Genomic DNA, 15,894 nt, shown 5'->3' with positions numbered 1-15,894 from the left:
AGAGATAGAGAAAGAGCGCAGAGAGAGAGAGAAAGAGCGCAGAGAGAGAGAAAGAGAAAGAAAGAGCGCAGAGAGAGAAAGAAAGAGCGCAGAGAGAGAGAAAGAGAGCAGAGAGAAAGAAAGTGCGCAGAGAGAAAGAAAGAGCGCAGAGAGAAAGAAAGAGCGCAGAGAGAGAGAAAGAAAGAGCGCAGAGAGAGAGAGAAAGAGCGCAGAGAGAAAGAAAGAAAGAGCGCAGAGAGAGAGAGAAAGAAAGAGCGCAGAGAGAGAAAGAAAGAGCGCAGAGAGAGAGAGAGAGCGCAGAGAGAGAGGAAGAAAGAGCGCAGAGAGAGAGAGAAAGAGCGCAGAGAGAGAGAGAGAGCGCAGAGAAAGAGAAAGAGCGCAGAGAGAGAAAGAGAAAGAAAGAGCGCAGAGAGAGAAAGAGCGCAAAGAGAGAAAGAGCGCAGAGAGAAAGAAAGAGCGCAGAGAGAGAGAGAGAGAAAGAGCGCAGAGAGAGAGAAAGAGCGCAGAGAGAAAGAAAGAGCGCAGAGAGAGAGAAAGAAAGTGCGCAGAGAGAAAGAAAGAGCGCAGAGAGAGAATGCAGAGAGAGAAAGAGAAAGAAAGAGCGCAGAGAGAGAGAGAAAGAGCGCAGAGAGAGAGAGAGAGAAAGAGCGCAGAGAGAGAGAAAGAGAAAGAAAGAGCGCAGAGAGAGAGAAAGAGCGCAGAGAGAGAGAAAGAGCGCAGAGAGAGAGAGAGAAAGAGCGCAGAGGGAGAGAAAGAAAGAGCGCAGAGAGAGAGAAAGTAAGAGTGCAGAGAGAAAGAAAGAGCGCAGAGAGAAAGAAAGAAAGAGCGCAGAGAGAGAGAGAGAAAGAAAAAGCGCAGAGAAAGAAAGAGCGCAGAGAGAGGAAGAAAGAGCGCAGAGAGAGAGAAAGAAAGAGCGCAGAGAGAGAGAAAGAGCGCAGAGAGAGAGAAAGAAAGAGCGCAGAGAGAGAGCGCAGAGAGAGAGCGCAGAGAGAGAGAGCGCAGAGAGAGAGAGAGCGCAGAAAGAGAGAGAGTGCAGAGAGAGAGATAGCGCAGAGAGAGAGAAAGAGCGCAGAGAGAGAGAGAGCGCAGAGAGATAGAGAGCGCAGAGAGAGAGAGAGCGCAGAGAGAAAGAAAGAGCGCAGAGAGAAAGAAAGAGAGCAGAGAGAGAGAAAGAGAGCAGAGAGAAAGAAAGTGCGCAGAGAGAAAGAAAGAGCGCAGAGAGAAAGAAAGAGCGCAGAGAGAGAGAAAGAAAGAGCGCAGAGAGAGAGAAAGAAAGAGCGCAGAGAGAGAAAGAAAGAGCGCAGAGAGAGAGAGAAAGAGCGCAGCGAGAGAGAGAGAGAGCACAGAGAGAGAGAAAGAAAGAGCACAGAGAGAGAGAGAAAGAAAGAGCGCAGAGAGAGAAAGAAAGAGTGCAAAGAGGGAGAAAGAGCGCAGAGAGAGAGAAAGAGCGCAGAGAGAAAGAAAGAGCGCAGAGAGAGAGAAAGAGCACAGAGAGAGAGAAAGAGCACAGAGAGAGAGAAAGAGCACAGAGAGAGAGAAAGAAAGAGCGCAGAGAGAGAGAAAGAAAGAGCGCAGAGAGAGAAATAAAGAGCGCAGAGAGAGAAATAAAGAGCGCAGAGAGAGAAATAAAGAGCGCAGAGAGAGAAATAAAAAGCGCAGAGAGAGAAATAAAGAGCGCAGAGAGAGAAATAAAGAGCGTAGAGAGAGAAATAAAAAGCGCAGAGAGAGAAATAAAGAGCGCAGAGAAAGAAAGAGCGCAGAGAGAGAGAAAGAAAGAGCGCAGAGAGAGAGAAAAAGAGCGCAAAGAGAGAAAAAAAGAGCGCAGAGAGAAAGAAAGAAAGAGCGCAGAGAGAAAGAAAGAGCGCAGAGAGAGAGAGCGCAGAGAGAGATAGAGAAAGAAAAAGAAAGAGCGCAGAGAGAGAGAGAGAGAAAGAGCGCCGAGAGAGAGAGAGAAAGAGCGCAGAGAGAGAGAAAGAGAAAGAAAGAGCGCAGAGAGAGAGAAAGAGAAAGAAAGAGCGCAGAGAGAGAAAGTGCGCAGAGAGAGAAAGAGCGCAGAGAGAAAGAAAGAGCGCAGACAGAGAGAGAGCGCAGAGAGAGAGAGCGCAGAGAGAGAGAGCGCAGAGAGAGAGAAAGAAAGAGCGCAGAGAGAGAGAAAGAGCATAGAGAAAAAAAGAGCGCAGAGAGAGAGAGAGGAAGAAAGAGCGCAGACAGAGAAAGAAAGAGCGCAGAGAGAGAGAAAGAATGCAGAGAGAGAGAAAGAGCGCAGAGAGAGAGAAAGAGCGCAGAGAGAGAGAAAGAGCGCAGAGAGAGAAAGAGCGCAGAGAGAGAAAGAGCGCAGAGAGAGAAAGAGCGCAGAGAGAGAGAAAGAGCGCAGAGAGAGAAAGAAACAGCGCAGAGAGAGAAAGAAAGAGCGCAGAGAGAGAGCGCAGAGAGAGAAAGAGAAAGAAAGAGCGCAGAGAGAGAGAGAGAGTGCAGAGAGAGAGAGAAAGAGCGCAGAGAGAGAGAGAGAGCGCAGAGAGAGAAAGAGAAAGAAAGAGCGCAGAGAGAGAAAGAGCGCAGAGAGAGAAAGAGCGCAGAGAGAGAAAGAGCGCAGAGAGAAAGAAAGAGCGCAGAGAGAAAGAAAGAGCGCAGAGAGAAAGAAAGAGCGCAGAGAGAAAGAAAGAGCGCAGAGAGAGAAGAGCGCAGAGAGAAAGAAAGAGCGCAGAGAGAGAGAAAGAGCGCAGAGAGAGAGAAAGAGCACAGAGAGAGAGAAAAAAAGAGTGCAGAGAGAGAAAGAAAAAGCGCAGAGAGAGACAAAGAGCGCAGAGAGAGAGAAATAAAGAGCGCAGAGAGAGAAAGAAAGAGCGCAGAGAGAGAAAGAAAGAGCGCAGAGAGTGAGAGAGAAAGAGCGCAGAGAGAAAGAAAGAGCGCAGAGAGAGAGAGAAAGAAAGAGCGCAGAGAGAGAGAGAAAGAAAGAGCGCAGAGAGAGAGAAAGAAAGAGCGCAGAGAGAGAGAAATAAAGAGCGCAGAGAGAGAAATAAAGAGCGCAGAGAGAGAAAGAAAGAGCGCAGAGAGAAAGAAAGAGCGCAGAGAGAGAGAAAGAAAGAGCGCAGAGAGAGAGAAAGAAAGAGCGCAGAGAGAGAAAGAAAGAGCGCAGAGAGAGAGAGAAAGAGCGCAGCGAGAGAGAGAGAGAGCACAGAGAGAGAGAAAGAAAGAGCACAGAGAGAGAGAGAAAGAAAGAGCGCAGAGAGAGAAAGAAAGAGTGCAAAGAGGGAGAAAGAGCGCAGAGAGAGAGAAAGAGCGCAGAGAGAAAGAAAGAGCGCAGAGAGAGAGAAAGAGCACAGAGAGAGAGAAAGAGCACAGAGAGAGAGAAAGAGCACAGAGAGAGAGAAAGAAAGAGCGCAGAGAGAGAGAAAGAAAGAGCGCAGAGAGAGAAATAAAGAGCGCAGAGAGAGAAATAAAGAGCGCAGAGAGAGAAATAAAAAGCGCAGAGAGAGAAAGAAAGAGCGCAGAGAGAGAGAAAAAGAGCGCAAAGAGAGAAAAAAAGAGCGCAGAGAGAAAGAAAGAAAGAGCGCAGAGAGAAAGAAAGAGCGCAGAGAGAGAGAGCGCAGAGAGAGATAGAGAAAGAAAAAGAAAGAGCGCAGAGAGAGAGAGAGAGAAAGAGCGCCGAGAGAGAGAGAGAAAGAGCGCAGAGAGAGAGAAAGAGAAAGAAAGAGCGCAGAGAGAGAAAGTGCGCAGAGAGAGAAAGAGCGCAGAGAGAAAGAAAGAGCGCAGACAGAGAGAGAGCGCAGAGAGAGAGAGCGCAGAGAGAGAGAGCGCAGAGAGAGAGAAAGAAAGAGCGCAGAGAGAGAGAAAGAGCATAGAGAAAAAAAGAGCGCAGAGAGAGAGAGAGGAAGAAAGAGCGCAGACAGAGAAAGAAAGAGCGCAGAGAGAGAGAAAGAATGCAGAGAGAGAGAAAGAGCGCAGAGAGAGAGAAAGAGCGCAGAGAGAGAGAAAGAGCGCAGAGAGAGAAAGAGCGCAGAGAGAGAAAGAGCGCAGAGAGAGAAAGAGCGCAGAGAGAGAGAAAGAGCGCAGAGAGAGAAAGAAACAGCGCAGAGAGAGAAAGAAAGAGCGCAGAGAGAGAGCGCAGAGAGAGAAAGAGAAAGAAAGAGCGCAGAGAGAGAGAGAGAGTGCAGAGAGAGAGAGAAAGAGCGGAGAGAGAGAGAGAGAGCGCAGAGAGAGAAAGAGAAAGAAAGAGCGCAGAGAGAGAAAGAGCGCAGAGAGAGAAAGAGCGCAGAGAGAGAAAGAGCGCAGAGAGAAAGAAAGAGCGCAGAGAGAAAGAAAGAGCGCAGAGAGAAAGAAAGAGCGCAGAGAGAAAGAAAGAGCGCAGAGAGAGAAGAGCGCAGAGAGAAAGAAAGAGCGCAGAGAGAGAGAAAGAGCGCAGAGAGAGAGAAAGAGCACAGAGAGAGAGAAAAAAAGAGTGCAGAGAGAGAAAGAAAAAGCGCAGAGAGAGACAAAGAGCGCAGAGAGAGAGAAATAAAGAGCGCAGAGAGAGAAAGAAAGAGCGCAGAGAGTGAGAGAGAAAGAGCGCAGAGAGAAAGAAAGAGCGCAGAGAGAGAGAGAAAGAAAGAGCGCAGAGAGAGAGAGAGAGAAAGAAAGAGCGCAGAGAGAGAGAAAGAAAGAGCGCAGAGAGAGAGAAATAAAGAGCGCAGAGAGAGAAATAAAGAGCGCAGAGAGAGAAAGAAAGAGCGCAGAGAGAGAAAGAAAGAGCGCAGAGAGTGAGAGAGAAAGAGCGCAGAGAGAAAGAAAGAGCGCAGAGAGAGAGAGAAAGAAAGAGCGCAGAGAGAGAGAGAAAGAAAGAGCGCAGAGAGAGAGAAAGAAAGAGCGCAGAGAGAAAGAAAGAGCACATAGAGAGAGAAAGAGTGCAGAGAGAGAGAGAAAGAGCGCAGAGAGAGAGAGCGCAGACAGAGAGAGAGCGCAGAGAGAGAGAGCGCAGAGAGAGAGAGCGCAGAGAGAGAGAAAGAAAGAGCGCAGAGAGAGAGAAAGAGCGTAGAGAAAAAAAGAGCGCAGAGAGAGAGAGAGGAAGAAAGAGCGCAGACAGAGAAAGAAAGAGCGCAGACAGAGAAAGAAAGAGCGCAGACAGAGAAAGAAAGAGCGCAGAGAGAGAGAAAGAACGCAGAGAGAGAGAAAGAGCGCAGAGAAAGAGAAAGAGCGCAGAGAGAGAGAAAGAGCGCAGAGAGAGAAAGAGCCCAGAGAGAGAAAGAGCGCAGAGAGAGAGAAAGAGCGCAGAGAGAGAGAAAGAGCGCAGAGAGAGAAAGAAACAGCGCAGAGAGAGAAAGAAAGAGCGCAGAGAGAGAGCGCAGAGAGAGAGCGCAGAGAGAGAGAGAGAGCGCAGAGAGAGAAATAAAGAGCGCAGAGAGAGAAAGAAAGAGCGCAGAGAAAGAAAGAGCGCAGAGAGAGAAAGAAAGAGCGCAAAGAGAGAAAAAAAGAGTGCAAAGAGAGAAAAAAAGAGCGCAGAGAGAAAGAAAGAGTGCAGCGAGAAAGAAAGAGCGCAGAGAGAGAGAGCGCAGAGAGAGAGAGCGCAGAGAGAGAAAGAGAAAGAAAGAGCGCAGAAAGAGAGAGAGAAAGAGCACAGAGAGAGAGAAAGAAAGAGCGCAGAGAGAGAAAGAAAGAGCGCAGAGAGAGAGAGCGCAGAGAGAAAGAAAGAGAGCAGAGAGAGAGAAAGAAAGTGCGCAGAGAGAAAGAAAGAGCGCAGAGAGAGAGAAAGAGCGCAAAGAGAGAGAAAGAAAGTGCGCAGAGAGAAAGAAAGAGCGCAGAGAGAAAGAGCGCAGAGAGAGAAAGAGAAAGAAAGAGCGCAGAGAGAGAAAGAGAAAGAAAGAGCGCAGAGAGAGAGAGAGAAAGAGCGCAGAGAGAGAGAGAGAAAGAGCGCAGAGAGAGAGAGAGAAAGAGCACAGAAAGAGAGAAAGAAAGAGCGCAGAGAGAGAAAGAAAGAGCGCAGAGAGAAAGAAAGAGCGCAGAGAGAGAGAAAGAGCGCAGAGAGAGAGAAAGAAAGTGCGCAGAGAGAAGGAAAGAGCGCAGAGAGAAAGAGCGCAGAGAGAGAAAGAGAAAGAAAGAGCGCAGAGAGAGAGAGAGAAAGAGCGCAGAGAGAGAGAGAGAAAGAGCGCAGAGAGAGAGAAAGAGAAAGAAAGAGCGCAGAGAGAAAGAAAGAGCGCAGAGAGAGAGAAATAAAGAGCGCAGAGAGAGCGCAGAGAGAGAGAGAGAGCGCAGAGAGAGAAATAAAGAGCGCAGAGAGAAAGAAAGAGCGCAGAGAAAGAAAGAGCGCAGAGAGAGAGAAAGAAAGAGCGCAGAGAGAGAAAGAAAGAGCGCAAAGAGAGAAAAAAAGAGCGCAGAAAGAAAGAAAGAGCGCAGAGAGAAAGAAAGAAAGAGCGCCGAGAGAGAGAAAGAGCGCAGAGAGAGAAAGAGAAAGAAAGAGCGCAGAGAGAGAGAGAGAGAGTGCAGAGAGAGAGAGAAAGAGCGCAGAGAGAGAGAGAGAGCGCAGAGAGAGAAAGAGAAAGAAAGAGCGCAGAGAGAGAAAGAGCGCAGAGAGAGAAAGAGCGCAGAGAGAGAAGGAGCGCAGAGAGAGAAAGAGCGCAGAGAGAGAAAGAGCGCAGAGAGAGAAAGAGCGCAGAGAGAGAAAGAGCGCAGAGAGAGAAAGAGCGCAGAGAGAAAGAAAGAGCGCAGAGAGAAAGAAAGAGCGCAGAGAGAAAGAAAGAGCGCAGAGAGAGAAGAGCGCAGAGAGAAAGAAAGAGCGCAGAGAGAGAGAAAGAGCGCAGAGAGAGAGAAAGAGCACAGAGAGAGAGAAAAAAAGAGTGCAGAGAGAGAAAGAAAAAGCGCAGAGAGAGACAAAGAGCGCAGAGAGAGAGAAATAAAGAGCGCAGAGAGAGAAAGAAAGAGCGCAGAGAGAGAAAGAAAAAGCGCAGAGAGTGAGAGAGAAAGAGCGCAGAGAGAAAGAAAGAGCGCAGAGAGAGAGAGAAAGAAAGAGCGCAGAGAGAGAGAGAAAGAAAGAGCGCAGAGAGAGAGAAAGAAAGAGCGCAGAGAGAAAGAAAGAGCACATAGAGAGAGAAAGAGCGCAGAGAGAGAGCGCAGACAGAGAGAGAGCGCAGAGAGAGAGAGCGCAGAGAGAGAGAGAGCGCAGAGAGTGAGAGAGCGCAGAGAGAGAGAGAGCGCAGAGAGAGAAAGAGAAAGAAAGAGCGCAGAGAGAGAAAGAAAGAGCGCAGAGAGTGAGAGAGAAAGAGCGCAGAGAGAAAGAAAGAGCGCAGAGAGAGAGAGAAAGAAAGAGCGCAGAGAGAGAGAGAAAGAAAGAGCGCAGAGAGAGAGAAAGAAAGAGCGCAGAGAGAAAGAAAGAGCACATAGAGAGAGAAAGAGCGCAGAGAGAGAAAGAGCTCAGAGAGAGAGAGTGCAGACAGAGAGAGAGCGCAGAGAGAGAGAGCGCAGAGAGAGAGAGCGCAGAGAGAGAGAAAGAAAGAGCGCAGAGAGAGAGAAAGAGCGTAGAGAAAAAAGAGCGCAGAGAGAGAGGAAGAAAGAGCGCAGACAGAGAAAGAAAGAGCGCAGACAGAGAAAGAAAGAGCGCAGAGAGAGAGAAAGAACGCAGAGAGAGAGAAAGAACGCAGAGAGAGAGAAAGAGCGCAGAGAGAGAGAAAGAGCGCAGAGAGAGAAAGAGCGCAGAGAGAGAAAGAGCGCAGAGAGAGAAAGAGCACAGAGAGAGAGAAAGAGCGCAGAGAGAGAGAAAGAGCGCAGAGAGAGAGAAAGAGCGCAGCGAGAGAAAGAAACAGCGCAGAGAGAGAAAGAAAGAGCGCAGAGAGAGAGCGCAGAGAGAGAGAGCGCAGAGAGAGAAATAAAGAGCGCAGAGAGAGAAAGAAAGAGCGCAGAGAAAGAAATAGCGCAGAGAGAGAAAGAAAGAGCGCAAGAGAGAAAAAAAGAGTGCAAAGAGAGAAAAAAAGAGCGCAGAGAGAAAGAAAGAGTGCAGCGAGAAAGAAAGAGCGCAGAGAGAGAGAGCGCAGAGAGAGAGAGCGCAGAGAGAGAAAGAGAAAGAAAGAGCGCAGAAAGAGAGAGAGAAAGAGCGCAGAGAGAGAGAAAGAAAGAGCGCAGAGAGAGAAAGAAAGAGCGCAAAGAGAGAGAGTGCAGAGAGAAAGAAAGAGCGCAGAGAGAGAGAAAGAAAGTGCACAGAGAGAAAGAAAGAGCGCAGAGAGAGAGAAAGAGCGCAAAGAGAGAGAAAGAAAGTGCGCAGAGAGAAAGAAAGAGCGCAGAGAGAAAGAGCGCAGAGAGAGAAAGAGAAAGAAAGAGCGCAGAGAGAGAAAGAGAAAGAAAGAGCGCAGAGAGAGAGAGAGAAAGAGCGCAGAGAGAGAGAGAGCGCAGAGAGAGAGAGAGCGCAGAGAGAGAGAGAGCGCAGAGAGTGAGAGAGCGCAGAGAGAGAGAGAGCGCAGAGAGAGAGAGCGCAGAGAGAGAGAGCGCAGAGAGAGAGAGAGCGCAGAGAGAGAGAGAGCGCAGAGAGAGAGAGAGCGCAGAGAGAGAGATAGCGCAGAGAGAGAGAAAGAGCGCAGAGAGAGAGAAAGAGAGCAGAGAGAGAGAAAGAAAGAGCGCAGAGAGAGAAAGAAAGAGCGCAGAGAGAGAGAGAAAGAGCGCAGAGAGAAAGAAAGAAAGAGCGCAGAGAGAGAGAGAAAGAAAGAGCGCAGAGAGAGAAAGAAAGAGCGCAGAGAGAGAGAGAGAGCGCAGAGAGAGAGAGAAAGAGCGCAGAGAAAGAGAAAGAGCGCAGAGAGAGAAAGAGAAAGAAAGAGCGCAGAGAGAGAAAGAAAGAGCGCAGAGAGTGAGAGAGAAAGAGCGCAGAGAGAAAGAAAGAGCGCAGAGAGAGAGAGAAAGAAAGAGCGCAGAGAGAGAGAGAAAGAAAGAGCGCAGAGAGAGAGAAAGAAAGAGCGCAGAGAGAAAGAAAGAGCACATAGAAAGAGAAAGAGCGCAGAGAGAGAAAGAGCTCAGAGAGAGAGAGCGCAGACAGAGAGAGAGCGCAGAGAGAGAGCGCAGAGAGAGAGAGCGCAGAGAGAGAGAAAGAAAGAGCGCAGAGAGAGAGAAAGAGCGTAGAGAAAAAAGAGCGCAGAGAGAGAGGAAGAAAGAGCGCAGACAGAGAAAGAAAGAGCGCAGACAGAGAAAGAAAGAGCGCAGAGAGAGAGAAAGAGCGCAGAGAGAGAGAAAGAGCGCAGAGAGAGAGAAAGAGCGCAGAGAGAGAAAGAAACAGCGCAGAGAGAGAAAGAAAGAGCGCAGAGAGAGAGCGCAGAGAGAGAGCGCAGAGAGAGAGAGAGCGCAGAGAGAGAAATAAAGAGCGCAGAGAGAGAAAGAAAGAGCGCAGAGAAAGAAAGAGTGCAGAGAGAGAAAGAAAGAGCGCAAAGAGAGAAAAAAAGAGTGCAAAGAGAGAAAAAAAGAGCGCAGAGAGAAAGAAAGAGTGCAGCGAGAAAGAAAGTGCGCAGAGAGAGAGAGCGCAGAGAGAGAGAGCGCAGAGAGAGAAAGAGAAAGAAAGAGCGCAGAAAGAGAGAGAGAAAGAGCACAGAGAGAGAGAAAGAAAGAGCGCAGAGAGAGAAAGAAAGAGCGCAGAGAGAGAGAGCGCAGAGAGAAAGAAAGAGAGCAGAGAGAGAGAAAGAAAGTGCGCAGAGAGAAAGAAAGAGCGCAGAGAGAGAGAAAGAGCGCAAAGAGAGAGAAAGAAAGTGCGCAGAGAGAAAGAAAGAGCGCAGAGAGAAAGAGCGCAGAGAGAGAAAGAGAAAGAAAGAGCGCAGAGAGAGAAAGAGAAAGAAAGAGCGCAGAGAGAGAGAGAGAAAGAGCGCAGAGAGAGAGAGAGAAAGAGCGCAGAGAGAGAGAGAGAAAGAGCGCAGAAAGAGAGAAAGAAAGAGCGCAGAGAGAGAAAGAAAGAGCGCAGAGAGAAAGAAAGAGCGCAGAGAGAGAGAAAGAGCGCAGAGAGAGAGAAAGAAAGTGCGCAGAGAGAAGGAAAGAGCGCAGAGAGAAAGAGCGCAGAGAGAGAAAGAGAAAGAAAGAGCGCAGAGAGAGAGAGAGAAAGAGCGCAGAGAGAGAGAGAGAAAGAGCGCAGAGAGAGAGAAAGAGAAAGAAAGAGCGCAGAGAGAAAGAAAGAGCGCAGAGAGAGAGAAATAAAGAGCGCAGAGAGAGCGCAGAGAGAGAGAGAGAGCGCAGAGAGAGAAATAAAGAGCGCAGAGAGAAAGAAAGAGCGCAGAGAAAGAAAGAGCGCAGAGAGAGAGAAAGAAAGAGCGCAGAGAGAGAAAGAAAGAGCGCAGAGAGAGAAAGAAAGAGCGCAAAGAGAGAAAAAAAGAGCGCAGAAAGAAAGAAAGAGCGCAGAGAGAAAGAAAGAAAGAGCGCCGAGAGAGAGAAAGAGCGCAGAGAGAGAAAGAGAAAGAAAGAGCGCAGAGAGAGAGAGAGAGAGTGCAGAGAGAGAGAGAAAGAGCGCAGAGAGAGAGAGAGAGCGCAGAGAGAGAAAGAGAAAGAAAGAGCGCAGAGAGAGAGAGAGCGCAGAGAGAGAAAGAGAAAGAAAGAGCGCAGAGAGAGAAGGAGCGCAGAGAGAGAAAGAGCACAGAGAGAGAGAAAGAGCGCAGAGAGAGAGAAAGAGCGCGGAGAGAGAGAAAGAAAGAGCGCAGAGAGAGAAAGAAAAAGCGCAGAGAGAGAAAGAAAGAGCGCAGAGAGAGAAAGAAAGAGCGCAGAGAGTGAGAGAGAAAGAGCGCAGAGAGAAAGAAAGAGCGCAGAGAGAGAGAGAAAGAAAGAGCGCAGAGAGAGAGAGAAAAAAAGAGCGCAGAGAGAGAAAGAAAGAGCGCAGAGAGAGAGAAAGAAAGAGCACAGTGAGAAAGAAAGAGCACATAGAGAGAGAAAGAGCGCAGAGAGAGAGAAAGAGCGCAGAGATAAAAAGAGAGCACAGAGAGAGAGCGCAGACAGAGAGAGAGCGCAGAGAGAGAGAGAGCGCAGAGAGAGAGAGCGCGCAGAGAGAGAGAAAGAAAGAAAGAGCGCAGAGAGAGAGAAAGAGCGTAGAGAAAAAAAGAGCGCAGAGAGAGAGAGAGGAAGAAAGAGCGCAGACAGAGAAAGAAAGAGCGCAGAGAGAGAGAGCGCAGAGAAAGAAAGAGCACAGAGAGAGAAAGAAAGAGCGCAGAGAGAGAAAGAAAGAAAGAGCGCAGAGAGAGAGAAAGAAAGAGCGCAGAGAGAGAGAAAAAGCGCAGAGAGAGAAATAAAGAGCGCAGAGAGAGAAAGAAAGAGCGCAGAGAGAGAAAGAAAGAGCGCAGAGAAAGAAAGAGCGCAGAGAGAGAGAAAGAAAGAGCGCAGAGAAAGAAAGAGCGCAGAGAGAGAGAAAGAAAGAGCGCAGAGAGAGAAAGAAAGAGCGCAAAGAGAGAAAGAAAGAGCGCAGAGAGAGAAAGAGAAAGAAAGAGCGCAGAGAGAGAAAGAGAAAGAAAGAGCGCAGAGAGAGATAGAGAAAGAGCGCAGAGAGAGAGAGAAAGAGCGCAGAGAGAGAGAAAGAGAAAGAAAGAGCGCAGAGAGAGAAAGAAAGAGCGCAGAGAGAGAGAAAGAGAGCAGAGAGAAAGAAAGTGCGCAGAGAGAAAGAAAGAGCGCAGAGAGAAAGAAAGAGCGCAGAGAGAGAGAAAGAAAGAGCGCAGAGAGAGAGAGAAAGAGCGCAGAGAGAAAGAAAGAAAGAGCGCAGAGAGAGAGAGAAAGAAAGAGCGCAGAGAGAGAAAGAAAGAGCGCAGAGAGAGAGAGAGAGCGCAGAGAGAGAGGAAGAAAGAGCGCAGAGAGAGAGAGAAAGAGCGCAGAGAGAGAGAGAGAGCGCAGAGAAAGAGAAAGAGCGCAGAGAGAGAAAGAGAAAGAAAGAGCGCAGAGAGAGAAAGAGCGCAAAGAGAGAAAGAGCGCAGAGAGAAAGAAAGAGCGCAGAGAGAGAGAGAGAGAAAGAGCGCAGAGAGAGAGAAAGAGCGCAGAGAGAAAGAAAGAGCGCAGAGAGAGAGAAAGAAAGTGCGCAGAGAGAAAGAAAGAGCGCAGAGAGAGAATGCAGAGAGAGAAAGAGAAAGAAAGAGCGCAGAGAGAGAGAGAAAGAGCGCAGAGAGAGAGAGAGAGAAAGAGCGCAGAGAGAGAGAAAGAGAAAGAAAGAGCGCAGAGAGAGAGAAAGAGCGCAGAGAGAGAGAAAGAGCGCAGAGAGAGAGAGAGAAAGAGCGCAGAGGGAGAGAAAGAAAGAGCGCAGAGAGAGAGAAAGTAAGAGTGCAGAGAGAAAGAAAGAGCGCAGAGAGAAAGAAAGAAAGAGCGCAGAGAGAGAGAGAGAAAGAAAAAGCGCAGAGAAAGAAAGAGCGCAGAGAGAGGAAGAAAGAGCGCAGAGAGAGAGAAAGAAAGAGCGCAGAGAGAGAGAAAGAGCGCAGAGAGAGAGAAAGAAAGAGCGCAGAGAGAGAGCGCAGAGAGAGAGCGCAGAGAGAGAGAGCGCAGAGAGAGAGAGAGCGCAGAAAGAGAGAGAGTGCAGAGAGAGAGATAGCGCAGAGAGAGAGAAAGAGCGCAGAGAGAGAGAGAGCGCAGAGAGATAGAGAGCGCAGAGAGAGAGAGAGCGCAGAGAGAAAGAAAGAGCGCAGAGAGAAAGAAAGAGAGCAGAGAGAGAGAAAGAGAGCAGAGAGAAAGAAAGTGCGCAGAGAGAAAGAAAGAGCGCAGAGAGAAAGAAAGAGCGCAGAGAGAGAGAAAGAAAGAGCGCAGAGAGAGAGAAAGAAAGAGCGCAGAGAGAGAAAGAAAGAGCGCAGAGAGAGAGAGAAAGAGCGCAGCGAGAGAGAGAGAGAGCACAGAGAGAGAGAAAGAAAGAGCACAGAGAGAGAGAGAAAGAAAGAGCGCAGAGAGAGAAAGAAAGAGTGCAAAGAGGGAGAAAGAGCGCAGAGAGAGAGAAAGAGCGCAGAGAGAAAGAAAGAGCGCAGAGAGAGAGAAAGAGCACAGAGAGAGAGAAAGAGCACAGAGAGAGAGAAAGAGCACAGAGAGAGAGAAAGAAAGAGCGCAGAGAGAGAGAAAGAAAGAGCGCAGAGAGAGAAATAAAGAGCGCAGAGAGAGAAATAAAGAGCGCAGAGAGAGAAATAAAAAGCGCAGAGAGAGAAATAAAGAGCGCAGAGAGAGAAATAAAGAGCGTAGAGAGAGAAATAAAAAGCGCAGAGAGAGAAATAAAGAGCGCAGAGAAAGAAAGAGCGCAGAGAGAGAGAAAGAAAGAGCGCAGAGAGAGAGAAAAAGAGCGCAAAGAGAGAAAAAAAGAGCGCAGAGAGAAAGAAAGAAAGAGCGCAGAGAGAAAGAAAGAGCGCAGAGAGAGAGAGCGCAGAGAGAGATAGAGAAAGAAAAAGAAAGAGCGCAGAGAGAGAGAGAGAGAAAGAGCGCCGAGAGAGAGAGAGAAAGAGCGCAGAGAGAGAGAAAGAGAAAGAAAGAGCGCAGAGAGAGAAAGTGCGCAGAGAGAGAAAGAGCGCAGAGAGAAAGAAAGAGCGCAGACAGAGAGAGAGCGCAGAGAGAGAGAGCGCAGAGAGAGAGAGCGCAGAGAGAGAGAAAGAAAGAGCGCAGAGAGAGAGAAAGAGCATAGAGAAAAAAAGAGCGCAGAGAGAGAGAGAGGAAGAAAGAGCGCAGACAGAGAAAGAAAGAGCGCAGAGAGAGAGAAAGAATGCAGAGAGAGAGAAAGAGCGCAGAGAGAGAGAAAGAGCGCAGAGAGAGAGAAAGAGCGCAGAGAGAGAGAAAGAGCGCAGAGAGAGAAAGAAACAGCGCAGAGAGAGAAAGAAAGAGCGCAGAGAGAGAGCGCAGAGAGAGAAAGAGAAAGAAAGAGCGCAGAGAGAGAGAGAGAGTGCAGAGAGAGAGAGAAAGAGCGCAGAGAGAGAGAGAGAGCGCAGAGAGAGAAAGAGAAAGAAAGAGCGCAGAGAGAGAAAGAGCGCAGAGAGAGAAAGAGCGCAGAGAGAGAAAGAGCGCAGAGAGAAAGAAAGAGCGCAGAGAGAAAGAAAGAGCGCAGAGAGAAAGAAAGAGCGCAGAGAGAAAGAAAGAGCGCAGAGAGAGAAGAGCGCAGAGAGAAAGAAAGAGCGCAGAGAGAGAGAAAGAGCGCAGAGAGAGAGAAAGAGCACAGAGAGAGAGAAAAAAAGAGTGCAGAGAGAGAAAGAAAAAGCGCAGAGAGAGACAAAGAGCGCAGAGAGAGAGAAATAAAGAGCGCAGAGAGAGAAAGAAAGAGCGCAGAGAGAGAAAGAAAGAGCGCAGAGAGTGAGAGAGAAAGAGCGCAGAGAGAAAGAAAGAGCGCAGAGAGAGAGAGAAAGAAAGAGCGCAGAGAGAGAGAGAAAGAAAGAGCGCAGAGAGAGAGAAAGAAAGAGCGCAGAGAGAGAGAAATAAAGAGCGCAGAGAGAGAAATAAAGAGCGCAGAGAGAGAAAGAAAGAGCGCAGAGAGAAAGAAAGAGCGCAGAGAGAGAGAAAGAAAGAGCGCAGAGAGAGAGAAAGAAAGAGCGCAGAGAGAGAAAGAAAGAGCGCAGAGAGAGAGAGAAAGAGCGCAGCGAGAGAGAGAGAGAGCACAGAGAGAGAGAAAGAAAGAGCACAGAGAGAGAGAGAAAGAAAGAGCGCAGAGAGAGAAAGAAAGAGTGCAAAGAGGGAGAAAGAGCGCAGAGAGAGAGAAAGAGCGCAGAGAGAAAGAAAGAGCGCAGAGAGAGAGAAAGAGCACAGAGAGAGAGAAAGAGCACAGAGAGAGAGAAAGAGCACAGAGAGAGAGAAAGAAAGAGCGCAGAGAGAGAGAAAGAAAGAGCGCAGAGAGAGAAATAAAGAGCGCAGAGAGAGAAATAAAGAGCGCAGAGAGAGAAATAAAAAGCGCAGAGAGAGAAATAAAGAGCGCAGAGAGAGAAATAAAGAGCGTAGAGAGAGAAATAAAAAGCGCAGAGAGAGAAATAAAGAGCGCAGAGAAAGAAAGAGCGCAGAGAGAGAGAAAGAAAGAGCGCAGAGAGAGAGAAAAAGAGCGCAAAGAGAGAAAAAAAGAGCGCAGAGAGAAAGAAAGAAAGAGCGCAGAGAGAAAGAAAGAGCGCAGAGAGAGAGAGCGCAGAGAGAGATAGAGAAAGAAAAAGAAAGAGCGCAGAGAGAGAGAGAGAGAAAGAGCGCCGAGAGAGAGAGAGAAAGAGCGCAGAGAGAGAGAAAGAGAAAGAAAGAGCGCAGAGAGAGAAAGTGCGCAGAGAGAGAAAGAGCGCAGAGAGAAAGAAAGAGCGCAGACAGAGAGAGAGCGCAGAGAGAGAGAGCGCAGAGAGAGAGAGCGCAGAGAGAGAGAAAGAAAGAGCGCAGAGAGAGAGAAAGAGCATAGAGAAAAAAAGAGCGCAGAGAGAGAGAGAGGAAGAAAGAGCGCAGACAGAGAAAGAAAGAGCGCAGAGAGAGAGAAAGAATGCAGAGAGAGAGAAAGAGCGCAGAGAGAGAGAAAGAGCGCAGAGAGAGAGAAAGAGCGCAGAGAGAGAAAGAGCGCAGAGAGAGAAAGAGCGCAGAGAGAGAAAGAGCGCAGAGAGAGAGAAAGAGCGCAGAGAGAGAAAGAAACAGCGCAGAGAGAGAAAGAAAGAGCGCAGAGAGAGAGCGCAGAGAGAGAAAGAGAAAGAAAGAGCGCAGAGAGAGAGAGAGAGTGCAGAGAGAGAGAGAAAGAGCGGAGAGAGAGAGAGAGAGCGCAGAGAGAGAAAGAGAAAGAAAGAGCGCAGAGAGAGAAAGAGCGCAGAGAGAGAAAGAGCGCAGAGAGAGAAAGAGCGCAGAGAGAAAGAAAGAGCGCAGAGAGAAAGAAAGAGCGCAGAGAGAAAGAAAGAGCGCAGAGAGAAAGAAAGAGCGCAGAGAGAGAAGAGCGCAGAGAGAAAGAAAGAGCGCAGAGAGAGAGAAAGAGCGCAGAGAGAGAGAAAGAGCACAGAGAGAGAGAGAAAAAAAGAGTGCAGAGAGAGAAAGAAA

Source organism: Ascaphus truei, unplaced genomic scaffold (assembly GCF_040206685.1).
Source record: "Ascaphus truei isolate aAscTru1 unplaced genomic scaffold, aAscTru1.hap1 HAP1_SCAFFOLD_140, whole genome shotgun sequence".
Lineage (NCBI taxonomy): Eukaryota > Metazoa > Chordata > Amphibia > Anura > Ascaphidae > Ascaphus > Ascaphus truei.
The sequence above is the reverse complement of the archived record's forward strand: the minus strand, read 5'-3'. Positions refer to the sequence as shown.